Here is a 26,756-nt window from a genome sequence, read left to right as displayed (position 1 = left end):
TCAAACATGTCAAAAGTTCTCCCTCCCTTTCTGCTCCTTCTCTGCCAGGAGGCATAAGCCCCACCTCTGCTCACAAAGTATCAGGTATTGGAGTGAGGTGTGAGAACAAAGGACAATCAGCTAGAGTCTGAATGGCTGTGAAATGACTTCTTGGGAAAAGTGAGGAAGAAAATAGGTCTGAAAAGTGAAAAAAAGCCCTAAACGTGAAAGGCAGGACAATGAAGCTTGTCCAAAATAACAGAAGGTAAAAGAAAATTTCAGCATGCTGAAAGAGTTCTTCTGACACAAAAGCACTCATTCTAAATGAAAAGGGTGACAAATGTGACTTCATTCTAAGATTAATAAATAATTCTACTTATATAAAGCTCCCAAACAGCCAAAACTAAACCACAGTGTTTAAGGAAGCACACTTAGGATGAAAACTTTTGAGGGATGCAAGAAAGTGATTGCCATAAAAACCAGGGGAAGGCGAGGAGGGGTTTGTACACAGGGGAGGCCCTGAGAGTCTGACAAGGGTCTATTTCTTGACTTAGATGCAGTTACCTGCAAGGAGATCCAACCAGTCCATCCTAAAGGAAATCAGTCCTGAATATTCATTGGAAGGACTGACGCTGAAGCTGAAAATCCAATACTTTGACCACCTGATTCGAAGTACTAACTCATTTGAAAAGACCCTGATGCTGGGAAAGACTGAAGGTGGGAGGAGAAGGTTACGACAGAGGATGAGATGGTTGGATGGCGTCACCAACTCAATGGACATGAGTTTGAGTAAACTCTGGGAGCTGGTGATGGACAGGGAGGCCAGGCGTGCTGCAGGCCACGGAGTTGCAAAGAGTTGGACACGAATGAGCAGCTGAAATGAACTGAACCTGGGAGTTCACTTTATACATCAACTTGTGCATTTATGTCTTTTGTACTTTTCCATATGTATGTTATACTGGATATAAAGGTATTAAGAAAAACAAAGTGAAGAGGCACTTCCTTGGTGGTCCAGTGGCTAAGGCTCCATGCTCTCAAGGCATGTGGCCCAGGTTAGAGTCAATCCCTGGTCAAGGAGCTGGATCCCACATGCCACAACCAAGAGTTTGTAACTAAAGACACCACATGCTGCAACTATTAACAAGACCCAGCTCAGCCAAATAACACACATATACATAAATTTTAATAGTTAAATAAATATTTTTAAAAAGTGAAGGGGAATCAGACAGCTGAACTGCAGAATATATGACCCCAAAGAGCCTATATACAAGTTCAAGAAGCGCCAGTAAGCACAAATGAACTTATCTACAAAAACAGAAACAGACTCCCAGACACAGAGAACAACACAATTGTGGCTGCCACGGGGAGCAGGGTGCGGCGGGGGTGGAGTAGGGACAAGGGGTGGACTAGGGGTTCGCGGCTAGTAGATGCAAACTATTACATTTAGAATGGGTAAACAACAAGGTCCTACTGTGTAGCACAGGGAACTATATCCAGTCTCCTGAGATAAACCATAATGGAAAAGAAAATAAAGAAAGAATGCACGTATGTGTATAACTGAGTCACTCTGCCTTACCGCACAGATTGGCACAACACTGTAATTCAACCATACTTCAACTTTTTAAAAAATTTTTGATAAAAAAAAAAGAAGAGCCAGTAAGGATAAAAGGGAGCTAGCTTATTGTGAGGATCAAAATTTAGATAAAAGTCATTCAAATAAACCATAAAAAATAACAAAGTATTACTACAGAATCATTAATTTTTAAGGAGTAATAATGACATTTTGGTTGTGTGCATGTATGTTATGAAGGAGTCCTTATCTTTTAGAAATACACACCAAAACAGTCATGATGGAAATGATATAACGTCTGGGACTTGCTTCAAAGTAAGCTAGGGAGGAAATGTTAGAGTAGGTGGCTATGGATGAAATAGTACTGGCTGTAAACCATTGAGGCTGGACACAGGAGAGTTCAATTACAATATTTTCTCCACTGTGAGATTTGAAGTTTGGAATTTACAATCTTTTTTATTTTTTAAGTAAGGCAAAGGAATATTATTTTAGAAAGACTCTAATGCTGGTTATTCAGCAGGTGGGAAGAACTCTCTCTGGTACCACAAATAAATACATTTCTTAACATATAGAAGCTGTCATGTGCCTACGTGGGCACCACTCAGCTCAAATCCCCACCTGCAAGAGTCAGCAACAGTGCCCCTCATACACATAATCGCATTTAATCTCCAACACAGCCCTGAGAGATGGGTATGATCACCACTGCGATGTTCATAAATGAGAAAAGTGAGGTTCAGAGAGGTTGCTGCTGCTGCTGCTAAGTCACTTCAGTCGTGTCCGACTCTGTGTGACCCCATAGATGGAAGCCCACCAGGCTCCCCTGTCCCTGGGATTCTCCAGGCAAGAACACTGGACTGGGTTGCCATTTCCTTCTCCAATGTGTGAAAGTGAAAAGTGAAACTGAAGTCGCTCAGTCGTGTCCAACCCTTAGCGACCCCATGGACTGCAGCCTACCAGGCTCCTCCATCCATGGGATTTTCTAGGCAAGAGTACTGGAGTGGCTTGCCATTGCCTTCTCCTCAGAGAGGTTACGTGATTTTCATGGAGCCAGAGTCACTGAATGGTAAAGCTAGAACGGAAGGCAAAACCTACATTCTGGTGGTGTTTCCAACAACAGCAATAAGTGATTATAATAACTAAAGCATGTGACATCTTAAAACTTCCTGACAAGAATCTGAAAATGCCTCTAGTGTTTAGTGCCTCTACATGGGTAGAACCAAGTGATATTAAATCCAAAAACAGGGACTTCGCTGGTGTTTCAGTGGTTAAGACTCTGTACTTCCAGTGCCAGGGGCCAGGGTTCTATCCTTGGTCAGGGAATTAAGATTCCACATACTGACTGGTGCAGCCAAAAAACAAAAAAACAAAAAACAAAAAAAAATTTAAACCAAAAACGTATGTAAATGTTATTTGACAAAGAATTCCTATCCGGACTACATGAAGAACTTTTACAAATCAACAATAAAAATATGAACAGCCTGATTAAAAATGGGCAATGGATTTGAATAGACACTTCAAAAAACAGATAGGCAGATGGCCAAATAAGCATATGGAAAGGTTTACCACATCATTAGTCATCAGGGAAAAGCAAATTAAACCCACTTCACACACAGAAGAATAGCAAAAAAGTAAAGACTGGCAACACCAAATGCTGGTGAGGAGTTGGAACAAAGTGAAAACTCTGCTGTGGGAGGATAAGATGGTACAACTACTCTGAAGAATTGTTATCAACATAAATACACATTTACTCTATAACCCTACCACACTACTCATGGTATTCACCCACGGAAAATGAAAAATCTCTCCATAAAGAGAATTATACAAAAATGTTTATAGCAGTCCCCCCAACCCCAAACTGGAAATAATTCCCAGCTCCATCCACAGAAGAACGGAGGAACTGTGACCTGACTGCTCGTTCAGTGGAATACTTCTCTGGGATCACAAAGAGCGCACTACCGACACGCGCAGCAACATGGACTGTCCTTATGGACCTTAAATGCCTGTGCGTGATTCCATTTATATGACATTTTAGAACACGGAAAACGAAAGGATAGTGACAGGAGACCAACAGTGATGGGGTAACGGCAGGGGAGAGGAGAGTCAGGGCACTTTCTAAAAAACTCGGAGATGTTCCACACCTTGTTTTCAATGATATTTACATAACAGTTGTCCAAACACATGGAACTGAATGCTTATGATCTGTGTGTTTTATTGTATTAAGTTATACACACACACACACACAAATTTATGCCATAAAGAAAAACCAAACATTTGTTCCTCAGTCTGGGTGTAAGTAGGGATTCCCAGGTGGCTCAAAGGTAAAGAATCCATCTACCAATGCAGGAGACACAGGAGGCGTGGGTTCAGTCCCTAGGCTGGGAAGATCCCCTGCAGGAGGAAATAGCAACCCAGTCCAGTGGGTTGCCTGGAGAATCCCATTGACAGAGGAGCCTGGTGGGCTACAGTACATAGGGTCGCAAAGAGTTGGACACGACTGTGCAACTGAGCACACCAGGGCTAAGTGACTGAGAGTTCCAGAGTGAACACGTGGCACCTTCCAGCTGGGTGTGTTCACTTTCCCACCAGTGAGCACCTTCCGTCCCTGTCTTTCTCTGCTATTGTTCCTAGTCTCGGTAAATGGCACCAACAAGCCTCCACCTGGTTTCCCAGCCAGAAGACTGGGAGTCCAGCCACACGCTTCCCTCTTCCTCCTGTCTACTCAGTCACTTCCCCTCCTGAACCCACCCCCCCAAGACCCCACCCCCTGCCTGCCCTCCATCCCACCTGCCTTAGTGGATGTTTGGATCCAGGTTACTACATCTGCCTCCCAAGCATTTCCAGGCTGGTCCCCCAATCTGTCCTTATCCAAAAACAAAACTCTACTTAACATCCTTTTATTGAGGGCGGGTTGAATTTGAGAGAGTAGCACTGACATATACACACTGCTGCTGCTGCTGCTAAGTCACTTCAGTCGTGTCCGACTCTGTGTGACCCCATAGACGGAAGCCCACCAGGCTCCCCCGTCCCTGGGATTCTCCAGGCAAGAACACTGGAGTGGGTTGCCATTTCCTTCTCCAATGTGTGAAAGTGAAAAGTGAAAATGAAGTCGCTTAGTTGTGTCTGACTCTTAGCGACCCCATGGACTGCAGCCTACCAGGCTCCTCCATCCATGGGATTTTCTAGGCAAGAGTACTGGAGTGGCTTGCCATTGCCTTCTCCAGACATATACATACTACCATGTGTGAAACAAACAGCTGGTGGGAAGCCGCTGTGCAGCACAGGGGGCTCAGCTCGGTGCCCTGTGATGGCCTAGAGGGTGGGATGCGGGTGGGGGTAGGAGGGAGGTCAAGGGGGAGGGGATTTATGTGTACAAATAACTGATTCACTGTGTTGTACAGCAGAAACAACACATTACAAAGCAACTATACTCTAATTTAAAAAATAATTTATAAAAGAAAAGAAAACATCCTTTTATCATTCCCAGTCCCCCTGAGGATAAAGACCAAATTCCTCAGCTAGATAAGTGAAGGCAGTCCCTCATGCATCAAACAGCTCTTTGCCTCAGCAGTTACAGCTGCCTAGAGCACCCTCCTCCCACTCAAGGCTCCCCACCCCCATCTGCACACCTGTGCACCTGGTAAGCCCCTATTCTTCCCTAAGACTCAGATCAGGCACCACCGATTCGCACAGGCCTCTCTCCAAAGCAGCCCTCCCAGGTCCTCAGCCTTAGACATCCTCTTATGCTGGAATGGAGCTTGTATGCTTACAGAACAGTCCACATGACCAGGCCAGGTACTGGTGTGAGCGTGTTTCACACATTAGCTCATTTAGTAGTAATCATCACTCTGCATGGTGATGCTTGGCCTTGTTTTGTCCATACGGACTCAACTGTAAATAGTGGCTTTTGTGTTCAGCCAGTACCTTTTCAAGCACTAGGAAAATATAGGAACTAGCTTAACTCTTTGCTGAATGAATGAAGGTCGCATAGTGAAGGCCTGAAATGGTGTACATGTCGTTTGGGCTTCTCTGGTAGCTCAGTTGGTAAAGAATCCGCCTGCATTACAGGAGACCCCAGTTCAATTCCTGGATCAAGAAGATACCCTGGAGAAGGGATAGGCTACCCACTCCAGTATTCTTGGGCTTCCCTTGTGGCTCAGCTGGTAAAGAATCCACCTGCAATGTGGGAGACCTAGGTTCAATCCCTGGGTTGGGAAGATGCCCTGGAGAAGGGAATGGCTAACCACTCCAGGATTCTGGCCTGGAGAATTCCATGGACTGTATAGTCCATGGGGTTGCAGAGAGTCAGACACAACTGAGTGACTTTCACTTCACTTACCTTGAAGAGCAAAGTGAACATCCAGGACATCCAAGGAAGACACCGATGCTGTTACCTGGCTTGCTGGCAAAACTCAACAGTACCCAAAAGATTTTCCAGGGTTAAGTCACTTGCCACACCCAACTGTCAAGTGTCTCTAGTGCTCCAACAACCAAGCTCCTTACAATCACCTTGTATGAGGTGCCTATTGTATACCTTGCATTGCCCTGCCCTCTCACATAATTTAACCCCTGCCACATCATCATCAGTTTACATACATGAAAATGTTTACATACAAGAAAATTGAGGTTCAGAGAGGTTCAGTTCAGTTCAGTTTAGTCGCTCAGTTGTGTCCGACTCTTTGCGACCCCATGAATCACAGCACGGCAGCCCTCCCTGTCCATCACCAACTCCTGGAGTTCATTCAAACTCATGTCCATCGAGTCGGTGATGCCATCCAGCCATCTCATCCGGAATCAGAGCCATGGAAGTAAAACTAGAACAGAAGGGAGTTCTAATGCCAAGAACCTACCTTGTTGCCCATTACCATATTGCTTCCCTAGAAGACAAAATGCAAAACCTTGTTGCTCCCCCAAGACAATGTCTTTCTAACTTTTCATTTTACATTGGAGTGTGGTCAACTAACAATGTTGTGATAGTTTCAGGGGACAGCAAAGGGACTCAGCCATTCACACACATGCATCCATTCCCTCATGTATATGTATCCCAAGCTTCCCTCCCATCCAGGCTGCCACCTAACATTGAGCAGAGTTCCCTGTGCTATACAGTGGATCCTTGTTGGTTATCCATTTTAATTATAGCAGTGTGACATGTCAATCCCAAACCTGAGACAATGTTTTTTGAGTCACTGTTATATGGATGTGGGCTTCCCTGGTGGCTCAGATGGTAAAGAATCCACCTGCAAGGCAGGAGACCAAGGTTCGATCCCTGGGTTGGGAAGATCCCCTGGAGAAGGAAATGGCAACTCACTCCAGTATTCTTGCCTAGAGAATTCCATGGGCAGAGGAGCCTGACAGGCTACAGTTCATGCGGTCACAAAGAGTCGGACACGACTGAGTGACTAACACTTTCACTTTCTATATGGCTGTAGATCCCCTTTTTGTAGAATGGGAAACCAAGACTCACTGTGACTCTGTGATAACCTTGCTGAGGTCACTCAATGAGCAGTGATAGGAGGGAGGCCAGAGTGGAGTCTGTTCTGTGCCAGCAGGCAGCTGCTGAAGGGCTGAATAGCAGGTCCCCAACTCTGTGCTTACCCCACACATCACATTTCTACCTGCTCAGACCCATCCTGGGGCTACAAGTTAGAGTGAAGAACTGGACTTAATGTATCGAATTTCGAGAGAACGAGGGATATAATCACAGTATGTTTATAGTCCCTAATAATGGCTCTCAATTAAAATAGCAAAAATCTTTAAAACCAAACCCATAGCAGGTAAGAACTGAGAACCAAGGCGAGAATGTTTTACGTGCGTGCGTATTGCCTTAAGGGAGAGGGGGTGTGTTGGAGGTCATTCTGGGAGGAGAAGCCGGAAGGCTTGAGGACCGAGAGAACACTTGTGGGAAGCTGTTTGTTGAAGGCGAGGTTGATTCTGTTGGCCGCTGAGGACGCAAGGAGGCAATCAGCTCGCATCCTCCTGAGAAGTGATAGGAAGCACAAAGCTGGGCCGTTAGAACTGGGATCCCATGGAGCATGGAGCCTGCAGAACCCAGAGCATGTGAGGAAAGCGAGCTGGACTCTGCTTGGTCATGAGTGACCATGAGATACAAGCCAGCACAGTCCCTAAAAGCCAGGCCCTGGGGCAGCAGGAGGGAGGTGGCGGGTGGGTGGTTTCATCTCTCCTGAGGAAGGGTGGGTGGGTGAGAGAAAGATCTCTAAGAAATGATCTCGCCTCTTCCCCCCTCCACTGGATCTTGGATATCAATTCACAGAACATAAATTTCCCATTTTTAAATTTAAAAAATAAAAAGGACTATTTTTCTCTTTCCTTCCCACTCATTGGTCCTTCATACCAACACGTGCAGGGACTGGGCCAATGAGAACAGGAAGGGAAAGACTAGGGAAGAGAACTGATCTGGATAAAGGAGCCTGACCCTCTGTTACTGAATCTTAGTTTTTCAGTTGTGGTAACCCTGTTCACAGCCGAGGTCTCTTCTCTCTCCTTTTCTCCCTTGAGCTCCCTGGGCAGAAGCCTGGCTGTTGTAAAAGTAGTTTTTGTTCCTGGATGACATCCACAGCTCCAAACTCCTACAGCACCTTCCTGACCTCAGGCTAAAGAAAGAATAAAGCTGGCCATAAACACCCTGGGTGAAGACACTAAACCTCCCCTCCAGGGAGACCACCTATGAAGACAAGCTCAGGAATCCTGTCCCCAAAGCAGGCACAACCCTGGGAAAACCAGAAGTTCCTGAACAAACAAGTTCAGGGGAAAGCTCACTTAGTAAAGAGTTCGGGGGAGACTGAAGCCCAGAGGTCAAGGTACAAAAATGAGGGCAGCAAGGCCATGGACCTCGATCTGGTGAATGGGGTGAGTACAGTAAGTCCCTTACACATGAACCTTCAAGTTGCAAACTTTCAAAGATTAGAACGTGCGGTTCACATGTCTAATCACCTTAGTTCACAGTCTGGCACATACTGTCACGTGCATGCGTCCTCTACAGGCGGCTGTGCTTTTGTGTGCTTTTCTGTACAGTACTGTACAGTATACTGTATCACACAGTGGTACAGTATCTTTATTTCAAGTCCAAGATGTCCAGAAGCAAGCGTAAAAGTAGTTGGTACTTCTCAAGATACTCTACTGTAAGATTAAATGCGTTATAGTTTTTGTTTTTGCTTTTTATGTATTATCTGTGTGAAAAGTACTATAAGCCTATTACAGTACAGAGTGTGTTAGTCGCTCAGTCATGCCTGACTCTTTTCAACCCCATGGATGGTAGCCCACCAGGCTCCTCCGTCCATGGGATTCTCCAGGAAGAACACTGGCACTGGGTGGCCATTTCCTTCTCCAGGAGATCTCTCCAACCCAGGGATCAAACCCGGGTCTTCTGCACTGCAAGCAGATTCTTTACTGTCTGAAATACCAGGTACTCTGTAGCCAATTGTGTTAGTTGGGTACCTAGGCTAATTTTGTTGGATTGAAGAACAAATTGGACTTACGAGGGTGCTCTTGGAACTGAACTCATATACAGGGGACTTACTGTATGTCCGAAGGAAGACTTGGGGCACTGGGAGTGGTGATGTGGGGTATGGTCAGCAAAGAGCAGAGAAAACCAGGGTTCACAGAAGTAAGTACCAGGAATAGGCTCAGCACCGCCTGGGACAGAAATTCAGTGGGCATATCCCCCCACCTCTTCATCCACCTGCCTTTCTAAAAATCCCTCTGGTTTCTAATTTGGTTTCTAGTCCCCTAGATAATGAGGAGATACAGTGTCCTGGATGGGGGTACAGTCAGATACCAGAAAAGGGATGGATGGCCTCTTATGACTCAATGAACCAGCTTGAGAGGATGTCTCATTGCCTCTAGAGGTCCTGGTGAAACATGTTTCTAGAACATGGGCTAAAAATTCTTAAGCAGCTGTATCCCAATCACCAATCTAAATCCTAGGGAACCAGATATCAAAAACATGGTTGCCACACTCTCACATCTGCTTAATCTACCCCAATAAAGTAAGCTGATAAACTGAAGATCCTCATGGAGAGCTGGCTGATCTTAGTTTGGTAACAGTCATACACACTGCTTGCCAGGGTTGCCCACTGTCCTGTACTTGAAATTTCTAGACACAATGAAGATGATGTTTTAAAACTCGCTGTTTATTAACACGTGGGGTTTTCCCCACCAGATATATAAGAAGACAGGAAGAATAACTGAAGTGTGTATGAAGAGGAATCTGGCAAGTGTCATCTCAGGGGTAAGAGGGACAGTTCAGACAAAGCAGTCGTTTCCTGGGTGGGATGAGGGGGTACAAAGGAGAGTCCCAAGGAAAGGGTCTTCCCAGGATGTCAGGTCCCACACAGATAGGGCAAGGCTTAGATAGTGACTGTATTGACAAGGTGTGCAGGTCTGAGCAGGAGGCAGACACACACTAAGGCAACACGGCATCACTTGCTTCCAGTCTTCCATTTCTCAGCCATGAATAGTTTCTGGAATTAAACAGTCTTGTCCTTTTCTTTTTGCAGATGCTTCATTCTGAAGACAGGCTCTGTGCCCACCTGGGGACACGCTTTGCATGTCCCTCGTGTGTGTGTGTGTATGTGTGTGTGCACATGCGCTCAGCTGTGTCCAACTCTGCTACCCCATGGACCACAGCCCACTAGGCTCCTCTGTCCATGGAATTTTCCAGGCAAGAATACTGGAGTAGGTTGCCATTTCCTTTTCCAGGGGATCTTCCCGACTCAGAGACTGAACCTGCATCTCTTGTGTCTCCTGCATTGGCAGGCGGGTTCTGCTTCACTTGGGAAGCCTTTGATGTCCCTTGCTGCTGCTGCTAAGTCACTTCAGTCGTATCCAACTCTGTGTGACCCCACAGATGGAAGCCCACCAGGCTCCCCCGTCCCTGGGATTCTCCAGGCAAGAACACTGGACTGGGTTGCCATTTCCTTCTCCAATGTGTGAAAATGAAAAGTGAAAGTGAAGTCGCTCAATCGTGTCTGACCCTTAGCGACCCCACAGACTGCAGCCTACCAGGCTCCTCCATCCATGGGATTTTCTAGGCAAGAGTACTGGAGTGGCTTGCCATTGCCTTCTCCAGGAAATCCTAAACAAAGGCTCTGAACACAGCTCAAAAATCCTGGCTAGGAGCCACACAAAAGGCAGCAAGAGGCTGGCATGAGGCAGGGTCCATCAGAAGCTAAAGGCTTGTGTTCACATCCATCGCATTCTGATGGCAGTACAGGGTTTCTCAACCAAAGCTCTCACGTCCCAAGTGGACGGCTGGCTGGACTGCTGTCAGGAAACTGCAAGACCATGATCTTGTACAGAATCTTTCCAGCATTATTCTTGGCTCTGCTAACACTGCTTTGGCTTAAAAAAAAAAATCAATAAAGCAAGCAGAAGGTCCCCTCACATTCAGGCTGGACTAAAGAGGTTTGCCCTTACCAAGCCAAAGGAATATCTAGTCCAAGGAGATATATTTTGATGGCTACCTGACACCTTCACGTGATCTCTCCTTGGCAGGGCCAACAGTACCTGGGTGGCTTTGCTCCAGGAGATCAATGTTGCTAGGCTACTAGAAGTCACTGTGGTGAGGGAACAGCCAGGGATTCCAGGGAGGAGCAGGGTAAATCAGCAGGAAAAAGGGATGCAAGGACAGGAAATCAAGTCTCAATGGCACAATGACTTTTAAGGCTCTGAAGGGAAATGGCTGGATCCTGAAAGCTTCAGTTCTAGAATGTGGATCAAAATCCTTTTCTGTGATCCTGAAAGACATGACGTACAGAAGGTAGAGAAATAATAGCTCTTACTCCTCTGGGCACTTTGAATCCTGACCTAAATCAAAAGGAAGAATGCCTTGATTGCGGTCTATTATGTATTCTGACACTTTTGCCGGACAGTCTGGGCACAACAAACCAACTTTTATCTAGCAGGAGCTCAATAAATACTGGTTGGTGGACTGGCTGGGACCCTCTCAGGGAAGAGACCACAGCAGTGAGGGATGGATGGCAGGGAGGAGAGGGTGTGTGCAGAATTCTGTGCAATTCAAGAGTGGGATGCAGGAAGCTCCTGTCACCAAGTCAACAAGGATACCTTCTCTTGAACCAGGTATCTGGAGATTTTTCAAATCACAGGCATTTTAGTCCTCTACTCTGTTCACTAAAATCGTACAGCTCACTTCTCCTGAGTGATGAGGCCAAGAAAAGAATCTGTTTTGTCAGAACCAGCCATAGATAAACAAAAATACAAAAAGTATGTGCTAGCCGAGCAGCTACATGACCCAGTGCTTCCACCCCCTTGATGGAAACGAACCTCCATTACTGAGATGGCCTCTGGCTTCTGGGGAGGTGGGGAAGAACGAGGTCTTCCATGTGTTTCTATAAGCCTTCTCTGCCTCCTTTTCCCTAAGGAAAAGCAAAATGCCATTAAACCTAATTCCCACTCAGTGGAAAGAAGCACAGTCAAGTAGAAAGAATGTGTAGGCTGATATCACAATGCCCTGCTTTTGAATCCTTGTTCGGTTACACCCCACCGGCCATGAAGTCCAGAGCTAAACACTGAACCTCTCCAAGCTTCAGTTCCCTTGTTCATAAGACAGTTTACAGCTATCACAGGGTTGCTGAGAAAACTCAGGGCGATAATCCACGTTCAGAAAGCACCTGGGACATGGCATATGCTCATTAAGTGTTCCTTTCCCTTCAGCTCGGGCTTATACCACCCGTAAGGGATGTGGTACAGATGTCATTCAAAAGTATAGAAAAGGAGAGCATACTGGGCTTAAGGAGCTTGTAATAAAAGGGAGGGAGAGGAGAGAGAATGTACATCTTAGAACAAGGCTGGAGAAAGTTCAGCAAGATTTAAAAAAAGAGAGAGAGAGCTCCAAGGTCTTCAGACAACTGCTACTATCAATCACAATGAAAAAATACAGCTGGGATGTCAAAGGACTTTCTTGATACATTGGAATATAAATAAACTTTGATGGATCCACTCAAAATTCCAGACTCATAAAAACAAGATTCAGAAAGTGGGAGTTAATTTCTCAGTCTTTGTAGGGAACAGCAAGAGAAAGCAGGACAGCCTTCTGGCTAAAGGCTTGATTCTGGTCAGGAAATAAGTTCAAATCTCAGCTCCTCCACCCATCAGTCACCTGACAGGTAATAGGTGGCCTGCTTAATAGGTGGTGAAGATACTGTAAAGCTCTGAGCCCTGATACCTGGAGTGATTCTGCAATTCAGGTCAAAAGGTCGACAGTGGACTTAAATGAGAAATGCAGACAGGTGACTCCTGGGGGGCTGCAGGATGCAAAATGAGAGTGAAGCCTGGGGTTTCAAGTTTAAGGCCAAGGATACTTGGGACACGACTACAGCCAGTTCATGAGTCCTTATCACTAAAGACAAATGCCTCAAACCCAGGGTCTAAGCTTGCCAAGACATTAAATTTGAAACAACTAAAGTCGACACTGCACGTGTGAAGGATCTTAATTAAACGGTTTCAAAAAATTGCAAACGCAAACTCAGTGTGTGGACCTACTTATTAGGAAATAATCTTGATTAAGAACAAATCCCTTTTAAGGAGAGGAAAGAGCCCAGCAACTCTCCTGAACATCAAATGCTGTTCTCAATTAGCCCTTTTCCTCTGAACTTCACAAGGTACCAGCAGGTGGGAGATAATTAACGTTTTAATAAAACTTGTTTTACATGCCTTGGTTGGAAGCTTTTTGTTCAGTAAAGCTTTTCCCTCTCCAGCCCAAAGACCCACCCACAAAGGAAGTTTTTTTTTTTACAAAAGATCATTTTTCTGGTTACATTTGGGGCTTTATGACTTCAGGAAGATGAGGGTGGAGGACGTAATTTATGAAAAGGACAATTTCTCTTTATCCATATTTACTTTCTCTAAGGGAGTGAGCTTGGTTTTTTGATTCTCCTCCCAGGCCTATCAAAGGAATAAAGGCCTTGCTGCCACATGACAAGACTTACAGAGCAATGAGAGGTCTGCGGGACCAGTGTAAGCCACACCACCCGATTCTTGAGCACAAGCCCTCCATTTGCAAGAATTGCTGACTTTTATAAAGCTTGTATTTTTTTCCCTTATAAATCTCGTCTTGAAAAGCAGTCATCCTATAGCTTACCACTCTCACCCACAAACCTCAGCATCCACGTAAGCCCTTTTCTTTAAAAAAAAAAAAATTATTTAGTTATTTTTGGCTGTGCTGGGTCTTCGTCGCTGCGTGGGCACTAGTCTCTGATTGTGGACAGAGGGGGCTATTCATTGTGGTGGCTTCTCTTGTTGCGGAGCACTGGCTTTACAGCTAGTGGGTTCAGTAGTTGCAACGCGCTGGCTTAGTTGCTCTGTGGCATGTGGGATCTTCCTGGACCAGGGATCAAACCTGTGTCTCCTCAACTGGCAGGTGGGTTCTTTACCACTGAGCCAGAAGGGAAGCCCCAAATAAGCCCTTTCCAGTATAAAAATGCTACTACTTGGGAAATTTCTAATTAATTAATTCTTTAACAGTATGTCTTGCTGCCCATAACACAACAGTGGCGTCACAAAAGCTAATAGTGGTGGTGGTGATTTAGTCGCTAAGTCGTGTCCAACTCTTGGTACCCCATGGACTGTAGCCCACCAGGCTTCTCTGTCCATGGGATTTTCCAGGCAAGAATACTGGAGTGGGTTGCCATTTCCTTCTCCAGGGGATCTTCCCGACCCAGGAATCGAACCCAGGTCTCCTGCATTGCAGGCAGATTCTTTACCGACTGAGCTATGAGGGAAGCACAGTGTCAGATCAGATCAGATCAGTCACTCAGTCGTGTCCGACTCTCCGCGACCCCATGAATCACAGCACGCCAGGCCTCCCTGTCCATCACCAACTCCCGGAGCTCACTCAAACTCATGTCCACAGAGTCGGTGATGCCATCCAGCCATCTCATTCTCCGTCGTCCCCTTCTCCTCCAGCCCCCAACCTTTCCCAGCATCAGAGTCTTTTCCACTGAGTCAACTTGTCGCATGAGGTGGCCAAAGTATTGCAGCTTCAGCTTTAGCATCAGTCCCTCCAATGAACATCCAGGATTGATCTCTTCTAAAATGGACTGGTTGGATCTCCTTGCAGTCCAAGGGACTCTCAAGAGTCTTCTCCAACACCACAGTTCAAAAGCATCGATTCTTCGGCGATCAGCCTTCTTCACAGTCCAACTCTCACATCCATACATGACCACGGGAAAAACCATTGCCTTGACTAGACGGACCTTGGTTGGCAAAGTAATGTCTCTGCTTTTTAATATACTATTAAGGTTGGTCATAACTTTCCTTCCAAGGAGCAAGCGTCTTTTAATTTCATGGCTGCAATCAGCATCTGCAGTGATTATGGAGCCCAAAAAAATAAAGTCTGACACTGTTTCCACTGTTTTTCCATTTCCCATGAAGTGATGGGACCGGATGCCATGATCTTTGTTTTCTGAATGTTGAGCTTCAAGCCAACCTTTTCACTCTCCTCTTTCACTTTCATCAGTACACGGCAAAGAGCAATTCATGAACACACTCTAAGTCAAGACAAGAAAGACAACTGTTTTCCTTCTCCGAAGAGGAAACAGAAGCAGCGAGAAATCACTGACATTGCTTAAATACAGGGGATCTGAACCCAAGACTTGGGCTTTTAGTTCTGGATGGCTCTGACTGCATTTAATTTGAGAGTAACCTAAGCTAACCCCACTATGCACAACCCAATAATTATAATTTGGGGCATTTTAATTGGACTCAGGCCTCAGGGTTTGAATTTAAGAGGGTAAGAGTTAAAGCAATATGTGTAAGTGATTACGGCTGAAATGCTGCCTGCAAGTTCCAGTTCATTTTCTCCTCAGGACTTTCCACATCTTCCCTCTTCACTGCACAGCTAGGCCTCCCACCATCCAAAATGCCAGATTCCTCTGTAGCCCTAGAGCCTGACGACCCTCACGTCCACCACATACATGACAACACTTGCACAAGTGTGTACAGCGGGGTTTCACAGTCTTGGCACTATTGGCTTTTCATTAGGGCATCGTCTTGTGCATTACAGTATATTTGGCAGCATTCCTGGCCTCTGCGCACTGGATGTCAGCAGCACTCTTCTAGTTGTGACTATCAAAAATGTCTCCAGGGGAAATTCCCTGGTGGTCTAATGATTAGGACTCTGCGCTTCCACAGCAAGGAGCAAGGGTTCAATTCCTGGTCAGGGAACTAAGATCCCTCATGCCGCAATAAGCACCCCTTCCCCCCAGAAAAAGTCTCCAGAAATCATGGGAGATTTTAGGACAGTGAAACTATACTGTACTTATTGTAATTGGGGGGGGGTTACATGTCATTTTATGCATCAGTCAAAACCTAAACCTACAGAATTACAACACAAGTGTTACCTTTGGTAAACCATGGATTTCAGTTAAATAAATTATCAGTGTTGGTTCATCAATTGTACCACATTTACGACATTTGTTCAACAAATATACCACATCACAGGGGTGGGAGGGAGGCTCAAGAGGGAAGGTATACATGTATACATATAGCGATTCACACTGTTGTACAACAGAAATGAACACAACATTGTAAAGCAATTTACTCCAATTGAAAAGAAAACAAATTAAAAATATACCATATCAATGCAAGATGTTAATAACAGGAATAAATCACTGCAGGTAGTGACTGCAACCATGTAAAAGACACTTACTCCTTGGAAGAAAAGCTGTGACCAACCTTGACAGCATATTAAAAAGCAGAGACATTACTTTGCCAACAAGTCAAGGCTATGATTTTCCAGTAGTCAAGTATGGATGTGAGAGTTGGACTATAAAGAAAGCTGAGAGCCAAAGAATTGATGCTTTTGAACTGTGGTGTTAGATAAGACTCTTGAGACTCCCTTGGACTGTAAGGAGATCCAACCAGTCCACCCTAAAGGAAATCAGTCCTGAATATTCACTGGAAGGACTGAAGCTGAAGCTCCAACACTTTGGCCACCTGATGCAAAGAACTGATTCATTGGAAAAGACCCTGATGCTGGGAAAGATTGAAGGCGGGAGGAGAAGGGGACGACAGAGGATGAGATGGTTGGAAGGTATCACCGACTCGATGGACATGAGTCTGAGCAAGCTCCAGGAGTTGGTGATGGACAGGGAAGCCTGGAGTTCTGCAGTCCAGGGTCGCAAAGAGTCGAACACGACTGAGCAACTGAACTGAACTGAATAACAGGAGACCTGGGGTAAAAGAAGGTATATATGAGGACTCTCTACTTTCTGCTCAATTTTTCTATAAATCTAAAACTGCTCTAAGTAAAGTTTAATTTTTAAAAAAGTCTCCAGACAGGGACTTCCCTGGTGGTCTAGTGGCTAAGACTCCACACTTCTAGTGCAGGGACCCGGGTTCGATCCCTGGTCAAGGAAACTAGATCCCGCAAGTCACAGCTAAGACCCAGTGCAGCCAAATAAATAAGAAAATACATATTTTTTTAAAAGTCTTCAGACATTGTCATATGTCCCTAAAGGGCAAATATGTCCGGTTGAAAACCCTGATGTGGAGGGCAGACGGAGTCCCCCTCATTGCTGTATTCACTGCACCAGTCCCATTGTACCAGGTCACACTTCCAGAGGGAAGGTGGAAAGGTGAGCTTTCTGAGTGTACATGGATTATGGAGATTCCTTGAAATGACATCTTGTTAGAGGAGAAAGCAAGGAAGTCTCTAAGGAAAATCCAGGCGGAGGCTGGACAGAGGGACTCCATCTTCCTGTCCTGGCCTCAAAGGGGACACCTTCTCCCCTGTGTTCAGTCTCTGGTAAGAACGCCCTCCTTGCTGTTCTTTGTCAAGAATTCTCTCTACGGTCCAGAAGCCTGAGCCAAGCATGAGGCTTTCGGGAGGCCACATGAAATATTATACCTGACCCTCCCTGATCCGGGATCCTCTTCTGGCAGCTCTCATGGCTCTGGCAGAGTTATGATGGAAAGAGGGGCCCCCGTCTACTCTCCCCTGCTTTGTAAGACCTGCCCTAACATGCTCCCTCCCAGCAGGATGCATAACGGAGATGTGGCCATGTGAAATTTAAATCCACCTGGCAGAGCGGGCAGCACCACACCTGAAATGAGGACAAACACAGGTTCCCCTGCAGCCCACTTGGCCAGCCACTCCAGAGTTTTCCCTGGAGTCCTGCTGCTGCTGCTGCTAAGTCACTTTAGTCATGTTCGACTCTGTGCGACCCCATAGATGGTAGCCCACCAGGCTCTGCCGTCTCTGGGATTCTCCAGGCAAGAACACTGGAGTGGGCTTCCCTGGAGTCCTAGCTCTCATGTAAAAAAAAAAAATTATTGGCGTACAGCGGGTTTACAATGCTGTGTTAGTTCTAGGTGTACAGCAAAGCGAATTGTTATACACACACGCAGATCTAGATTCTTTCCCATCTAAGTCATTACAGGCTATTGAGTAGAGTTCCCTGTGCTATACAGTAGGCCCTTATTAGTTATCTATTTCATAACTTGGGAGATTGAGATTGACATATATACACTTTGTTGTTGTCGTTTAGTTGCTAAGTCGCATCCGATGCTTTTGCGACCCCTTGGACTGTAGCCCACCAGGCTCCTCTGTCCATGGGATTTCCCAGGCAAGAATACTCGAGTGGGTTGCCAGTTCCTTCTCCAGGGGATCTTCCTGGATCAGGGATTGAACCCGTGTCTCTTGCCTTGGCAGGCAGGTTCTTTACCACTGAGCCACCAGGGAAGCCCACTATATATAAAAAAGGTAACTGAGAAGGACCAGCTTTCTTTTCACTTCTGGCCGGACTTCCTTTCTCCTCTTTTCTGCTCACTCCTTCCCTTTATAGTTCCCTTTAGAGTTCATCTTCTTTAAAAGAAAGAGGGAGAAAAGAGTCTCTCCAAAGAAGTGGAAAAGCACAAGAAGGTAACACACAAACCAGGAGAAGTGCTCTGCTTTGTGCTGAAGGGCTCTGTCATGTGCTGCCATGACAAAGCTCAGTGTGGGGACAACACAAAATTAAACACCACCCAGAAGCCCGTACAATAATACTTCCTGGCTCAAGGAGACCTCATTTCTCCCAACATCATTCTGTCAATCTCTTCCAAGGCTAAACCTTTTGGTAAAACGGGCCTCATGAAGTGTTCCTACAATTTTCAGGGTTGTGAGGAGGATTAAGTATGTCTCCAAGTACTGAACCCAGCACCTGGCACACTGTCCATGCTCTCTAAATGGTTTCAGCTCTTCTCTTTATTTGTATTTTGACTTCATTTTTAACTGAATCTAAACATTTATTAAACTATCCGGTCCCCACCATGTTTCATCTCATCCACTCTAGCCCAGGGGAGTTTCTCTAGAATTGGCATTTGTTTTTATAGAAAAAGCTGTTCCTGGTAATAGGACTTTCTCATCCAGTTCAAAATTCCTTAAGAACCAAGCACAGCCCCAGCCACTGAAACTGACCCAGGTTCAATCACTCACATGTGGCCCCTCACCCCATTTCTCAGTTGCCAGAATCAGAGACTATTCTTTTTTTTTTTCAAATCTGTCCCTCCGTCTACCTTACTGTTTAAATTATGCCTCTCAGAGAAAAATCCCTGCAGCAGATAAACATGGGATCTGGAATGGAAACTGCAGCACGCCCAACAATAATGCCACTGTCACACACACGTGAGCTTTCGTGAAAGCAAGGGATTGGCAACCCAGGGCTGCCATGCCCAGGAAAATTATTTCCTGTGGGAGAAAGAAAACAACCTTCAGCTCCTGGCAGGTCCTGGGCAAGCCCAAGCCAGGCGCACTGGAGAACCTGAATGCTCTGTCTTGGGGAAGGGGAGGCAGAGGTGTGAGGGCCATAGTTGGGTGAGCACCCAGGCTGCAGCACAGAGGCCTGGCTTCTTCCTGGGAAAGCGGAAACAAAGCCACCACAGGCTCCTCAACACTGCTTTCAGTTCAGGTCAGTTCAGTTCAGTCGCTCAGTCGTGTCTGACTCTGAGACACTGCTTTGGGGACACTCAATTAACAAGATGGGCCATGTGGTCCAGAAAGAAGAAATTCCACTCTTATTTGAAAGCACCCTCCAGGGTCAGATGTGTTCTTCTCCCATCAGTCAGGTAGAGAAAGGCAATCACTTCAATTTAGTGAGAGGAGGGAAATGCTGGGCTGCCTTCCTGACATCCTGCTTGTTCCGCTATTGTTGAAAGAAAATAGAAAAATTACAGGCAGCATAAGCTATTAGCTCCATAATGCCCAGTCCCAGGGTAATGAGCAAAGACGTCTTCCATACAGGGTGTTCTGCAGTTTGGTGTTAAATGAATCCTTGCTTCATGATTATTTAAGGATGACTTGACATTGTGCGTCTAGAAGTTCCAGAAGTTCAGAACAATACTCAATTCTCAAATAACTCCCTGCCCACAGCTGCCCCTTCCTTTCCTTTAGCTATTCATCTTTGTTCCCACCTCAGCCTGACCCCCTACTCCCTCCCCCTATGTACCACCCCAGCCTCCCAGGCCATCCCAAACCTCTACCTCAAGGTTTCTTAACCTGGTTTTTAAGGTACCAAATAGTGAGTCTGTGGTGTGGGCTGCCTAGCGCACTAAAGGACATTCTCCTGGTCATGACGAGTTTCCGGGAGGGCAATGCTGTTCCCCCACATTGAGAACCAGTGCAACCAAAAATAAATAAATTAACAATTTTTTTTAAAGCTATAGCTAAAAAGCTAAAGAGGACAGACAAGCACTTCAGAGATGGCCAAACAGACTGAGAAGCAGCAGACTTGCCCAAGGTCACACAGGCAGTAAACTGGACGAGGCGTCCAGCTCCAAAACCTAAGTTCTTCCCCCGCCTCCATGCCCCACCTCTTGTAGAAACAGTCAGTCACAGATTAGGTTTAAAAAGTCAGGAGGAAATCTCTTTCCTTACAAAAGGCTGTTGGCAAACCCTGGCTAGCATTGGGGATCCTCCCTGGGTGGGAACGGGGAGGTGGTGAGTTTATTTACAGGCAAAAGGGAGCTGCCAGTTCAAGGAGAAGAAAAAATGAATGACATTAATTTTTCAAATTCTTACCACTGGGACTGGGCCTCCACTTCAGCACTTTAGTTACAAGGCCAAAAATCACTCCAAAGCTAAAGTCTACAAAAAAGACGGCCAAGAATGTCGGCCTTTTTTTTTTTTTTTTTTTTGAGGAAAGAAAGGTTTGTAATATTGAAAAGCTTGAGCTCGCTCTGCACAGATGTTAAAAATGACCCAATCTGTTAGGCTGGAAGCATCTTCCGAGAGGCAAGACGGTTCTGAGGCAGGAGCATGGACTTTGAGAAGACGGGTCTGTATTCTTTTTTTTTAATGTGGACCATTTTTAAAGTCTTTATTGAATTTGTTACAACATTGCATCCCTTTAACATTTTGTTTTCTGTCTACGAGGCATGTGGGATCCATGTCCCTGATCCGCACCCACTGCCCCACCCACTCCAACTAGAAAGTGAAGTCTTAACCACTGGACCACCCGGGAAGTCCCTGAGGTCTATATTCTAATTTGCATCTACTTGGTGTGTGCTAAGCTGCTCAGTCCTATCTGACTCTTTTTGACCTCATGGACTGTAGCCCGCCAGGCACTTCTGTCCAAGGGGATTCTCCAGGTAAGAATACTGGAGTGGGTTGCCATGCCCTCCTCCAGGGGATCTTCCCAACCCAGGGATTGAACCCAGGTCTCCCACATTGCAGGCAGATTCTTTGCCATCTGGGTCACCAGGGAAGCCCAAGAATACTGGAGTGGGTAGCCTCTCCCTTCTCCAGGCCTATCTTCAGGCTATCCCTTCTTGACCCAGGAATCGAATCGGGATCTCCTGCATTGCAGGTGGATTCTTTACTAGCTGAGCTACCAGGAAAGCAATTTGGAGGGAGGGGGTGTGATGTCTAAGTTAAGTGGGATAACAGTAGCTGGCATAGAAGTGGTCACTGACTTCTCCTGCAGTTTATGCCAAGTAAGAACCCTGGCCTGGGAAACAAGAGACCTGGTTTCACCTCTCAGCTCTGTCCTGACTCAGTTTGACTTCACATGCCCTCATCTTGACTTCCTTTCTGGTCCCTACTTCAGACCGTGGTCATAGGATCAAATGACACATCATCATTAAAACCAGAACAATGCCCAGCAAAAATGTAGGCACCTAACAAACATCAACTAAATATGACTTCAACTGGATTTTGTCCTTCAACTTGTTGTTTACACCTGGTCTAAGAAAGTTCCATCTGTCTGACAGCTGGACAGCAAGTCCAGTCAGCTCTCCATGGTCATCTCCCCAAAATACCCCTGCAGTGTTTGTCCCAGCTGATGAGTCAAGAATGAACCTGAAACCAAGGGCAAGTCTTACTGCTATCCACTTACCTCTCAACAATCTTACTGCTCCCATATATTCAAAGAACAAATATTTATAATGCATCCCAGGCATAAATCAACATTAGCTCTATCATGCTAGAAACTATAAAGGGAATAGAAAAAAAAATTTTTTTTTAATTTCAAGCATCAACATTTGATATTCATGACCTTCAACAAGTAGAAGTCATCAGAGAGTCTTTCTGAACCCTGAAAATCATGGTGAAATTTAGCATCCCGCCATAGAGACTGGCACCAACGGATTAGTGGGAGAGCAACGATGACAAAAGACACACAAAAAAGCATGCTGCCTCACTGGGCCCTGCCCCACCCCACCCCCAAGGCTGAGAAGAGAAAGAAGGCTATTTAAAGTCAACTGTCATTGGGTAGCAATGCCACAGGCATTCCAGGGCTTGTTTTCTTTCCCCCAAAAGCTGTTTATAAAGAAGTGAGGAGGGAAGGAAGGGAAGAAAGGGGAGCACAGCATATATTGGTGCCTGTCTACACTTAAACCATTTTAAAATTGGGGTATCGTTGCCTTACAATGTTGTACTGTTTCTACTGTCCAGTGAAGCGAATCAGCCATATGTATACACACATCCCCTCCCTCTTGTATCTCCTTTCCCTGCCCCATCCACCCATCTAGGTCATCACAGAGCACCAAGCTAAGCTCCCTGCACTATACTCCAGGCCCCCACTAGCTAGCTATTTTCTACATGGTAGCTATATATGCCAATTCCCCAGTTCATCCCATCCCCCTGCCCCTTCTGCCGTGTCCACACATCTGTTCTCTATGCTTGCATCTCTATTTCTACCCTGCAATTAGGTTCTTCTGTACCATTTTTCTAGATTCCACATATATGCATTAATATACAATATTTATTTTTCTCTTTCTGACTTACTTCACTCCTTATGACAGACTCTAGGTCCATCCATGTCTCTACAAATGACTCAATTTCATTCTTTTTATGACTAAGTAATATTCCATTGTGTGCGTGTATATACATACAAACATATATATACTACACACACACATACACACAATGCACACACCGTATCTTCTTTATCTGTTCATCTGTTGATGGACATTTAGGTTGTTTCCATGTGCTGACTATTGTAAACTGTGCTGCAGCAAACAAGGGGGTATTCTGCACATGTCTTTCTGAATTATGGTTTTCTCAGGGTGCATGCCCAGGAGTGGACTCAGTGTGCCACCACCCGGAACAGTTCAGCCCAATGAGTGACAACAACAGTGCTCACAGATGTCGGGTGCTCGCCTCCTCCACTCTGCCACGAGTCGGGTCTGCATTAGCTCCTGTATCCAGTACAGATTTTCAGTATCCAGGCAAATCTCTGTGTTTGATCATCCCCGTTTTCCAGGAGGAACACTAAGGTTCAGAGAGATTAAAGAACCTGCCCCAAACCACACTACACCCAGAGAGAGCTTGGCAGGATGTGAAGTCAGGCAGTCTGACCCCATGGCCTGGGGACCTGACATCTGCTTCAATTCAAGGATCAGAGTAACTCCCTTCTGGAGAGGTCCCCTTGGAGCCCTCCCCCACCCTTCCAAGTTCTTAATAAAATTCACATGCTTTTGTTGGTGGGAAAAAGTCACTAGACCTGTGGACAAGGGGGAGTTTAAGGCCACACTTGTGGACTTAGAACTCGGGAGTCGTTTTCTCAGTTTTGTGGACTCAAGAGTCAGAGGTGTAGCATTAACTAAAATATAAATTTTTTTGGAGATGATTCACGTAGAATTCCTGCCAAGAATTTTAATAATTAGACTGAATTAGACCAAACTCTGTCTGTACATGCCTCACAACATCTGCTGATTTAACAGTTAAGCTGGAAGCCCCACTGAGCCCGGGGAAGGGCTAGCCTCGAGGGCTGCAAACGGGGACAGTCAGTGGAGAAAGACACCTGTGAGCCCCCGGACTTCGGCCTCCCATCCGGTGAACAACTGGTTCTGCCTCCCTAACCTCCCATCACCACCAGGGACCAGAGGACGGGATGAAACCAATCAGGAAATGCTCATAAAAGAAAACCCTTCCCCATGGTCCTTTCTACTGCAAGCTGAGGGCTATAAAGTGATCCTTTCTAATGTGGTGATTTTCAGCCTTTTCCCTGCTCTGGTTCAGTGTATTTCCATCAGCCACAGGGACTCATCCACAGGGAGGATTTCTTTAAAGGGAGGGGAAGGTGGGGGGTAGAATCCAAATCTTTACTCCCCACCAGTCAAGAATCAGACTCTTTAAGGGTGGGGTCTGCAGAATCTGGCAGAGCCCTGGAGAATCTGTTTCCCATCCTCCTTCTCCCTCTCTCCTGGTCACACACAAACACATACATACACGTGTGTGTGTTCACACAAAACTCATACTCTCATACTCGAGGCACCATGGGTCTAATAGCTCCCAAAGGACAGTGCCAATGAATCAGCCCTTCCTGGAAGGTGATGCCAATAAAAATCACAGAAATTACATTAAAATTATAAAATAAATTATATGCTTCTTTTTAAAATAATAAAAAAAAATTTTTTAAGTATATAATTCTTTTGAAGAAAGCAGCACACGACTCCTGCAGTATGTGGGATTCTTAGCTCACTAATCCGTGCCCCCTCCAGCAGAAGTGCAGAGTCTTAACCACTGGACCACCAGGGAAGTTCCATAATTTACAAGCTTCTTAAAGGAGTCTTCAAAACAGATCAACCCACCCCCACCCAAAATAATGGAGGGTGTGATTATATGCCAGAAGGAGAATAAAACATAAAGGCATATTATTTGTATAAGACACAAATTATGCTATTAAAACACCACGGAAAATGGTTCTAGCCATTGCTGCTCTATAATATGTTAAAAACACGAATGGACTTCTGGGCCAAACCAATATAATGTGAGCCACATATATAATTTTAAATTTCCTGATAGTCACATTAAAAAGGTTAAAAAGAGGGACTTTCGTGGTGGTCCAGTAGTTAAGAGTTGGCTGTGCAACACAGGGGATGAGGGTTTGACCCCTGGTCAGGGAGCTGGGACCCCACGGGCCGCAGAGCAGCCACGCTCCTGCACCACAACTACTGAGCCTGCACACTCTGGAACCCACACGCCACAACCAAGACCCAGTGCAGCCAAACAAGTAGATAAAAAAGTCAAAAAGAGACGGGTGAAACTAATGGTAGGTAATACATGTTAAGTCATTTCAGGGCACTGAAAGATGAACTCCCCAGTCTGGTAGGTACGCAACATGCTACTGGAGATCAGTGGAGAAAAAACTCCAGAAAGAATAAAGACACGGAGCCAAAGCAAAAACACCACCCAGTTGTGGATGTGACTGGTGATGGAAGTAAAGTCTGATGCTGTAAAGAGCAATATTGCATAGGAACCTGGAATGTTAGGTCCATGAATCAAGGCAAATTGGAAGTGGTCAAACAGGAGATGGCAAGAGTAAATGTCGACATTCTAGGAATCAGTGAACTAAGATGGACAGGAATGGGTGAATTTAACTCAGATGACCATTATATCTACTACTGTGGGAAAGAATCCCTTAGAAGAAATAGAGTAACCCACAGTGTCAACAAAACAGTCCAAAATGCAGTACTTGGATGCAATCTCAACAACGACAGAATGATCTCTGTTCATTTCCAAGGCAAACCATTCAATATCACGGTAATCCAAGCCTATGCCCCAACCAGTAATGCTGAAGAAGCCGAAGTTGAACGGATCTATGAAGACCTACAAGACCTTCTAGAACTAACACCCAAAAAAGATGTCCTTTTCATTATAGGGAACTGGAATGCAAAAGTAGGAAGTCAAGAAACACCTGAAGTAACAGGCAAATTTGGCCTTGGAGCACGAAATGAAGCAGGGCAAAAGCTAATAGAGTTCTGCCAAGAGAACGCACTGGTCATAGCAAACACCTTCTTCCAATAACATAAGAGAAGACTCTACACACGGACATCACCAGATGGTCGGCACCGAAATCAGATTGATTATATTCTTTGCAGCTAAAGCTGGAGAAGCTGTATACAGTTAGCAAAAACAAGACCAGGAGCTGACTGTGGCTCGGATTATGAACTCCTTATTGCCAAATTCAGCCTTAAATTGAAGAAAGTGGAGAAAACCACTAGACCATTCAGGTATGACCTAAATCAAATCCCTTTTGACTATACAGTGGAAGTGAGAAATAGATTTAAGGGACTAGATCTGATAGACAGAGTGCCTGATGAACTATGGATGGAGGTTCATGATATTGTACAGAAGACAGGAATCAAGACCATCCCCAACAAAAAGAAATGCAAAAAAGCAAAATGGCTGTCTGAGAAGGCCTTACAAATAGCTGTGAAAAGAAGAGAAGCGAAAAGCAAAGGAGAAAAGGAAAGATATAAGCATCTGAATGCAAAGTTCCAAAGAATAGCAAGGAGAGATAAGAAAGTCTTCCTCAGTGATCAATGCAAAGAAATAGAGGAAAACAACAGAATGGGAAAGACTAGAGATCTCTTCAAGAAAATTAGAGATACCAAGGGAATATTACATGCAAAGATGGGCTCAATAAAGGACAGAAATGGTATGACCCTAACAGAAGCAGAAGATATTAAGAAGAGGTGGCAAGAATACACAGAAGAACTGTACCAAAAAGATCTTCACGACCCAGATATTCACGATGGTGTGATCACTCACATAGTGCCAGTCATCTTGGAATGTGAAGTCAAATGGGCCTTAGGAAGCATCACTATGAACAAAGCTAATGGAGGTGATGGAATTCCAGTTGAGCTATTTCAAATCCTGAAGGATGATGCTGTGAAAGTGCTGCACTCAATATGCCAGCAAATCTGGAGAACTCAACAGTGGTCACAGGACTGGAAAAGGTCAGTCTTC

The 26,756-nt window shown here is 45.3% G+C and overlaps 1 protein-coding gene across 1 annotated transcript in view; it reads right to left on the bottom strand.

The window, feature by feature from the left end:
- Nucleotides 1-26,756, bottom strand: part of NXN (nucleoredoxin) — a 159,793-nt gene that overhangs the window by 60,665 nt on the left and 72,372 nt on the right. The gene's annotated exons all lie outside the window — the stretch shown is intronic.

The sequence above is a fragment of the Moschus berezovskii genome, chromosome 20 (assembly GCF_049115385.1).
Source record: "Moschus berezovskii isolate FMDL1 chromosome 20, NW_MosBer_1.0, whole genome shotgun sequence".
Taxonomy (NCBI): Eukaryota; Metazoa; Chordata; class Mammalia; order Artiodactyla; family Moschidae; genus Moschus; species Moschus berezovskii.
Note: the sequence above shows the minus strand (reverse complement) of the source record. Positions and strands in the feature narration are given on the sequence as shown.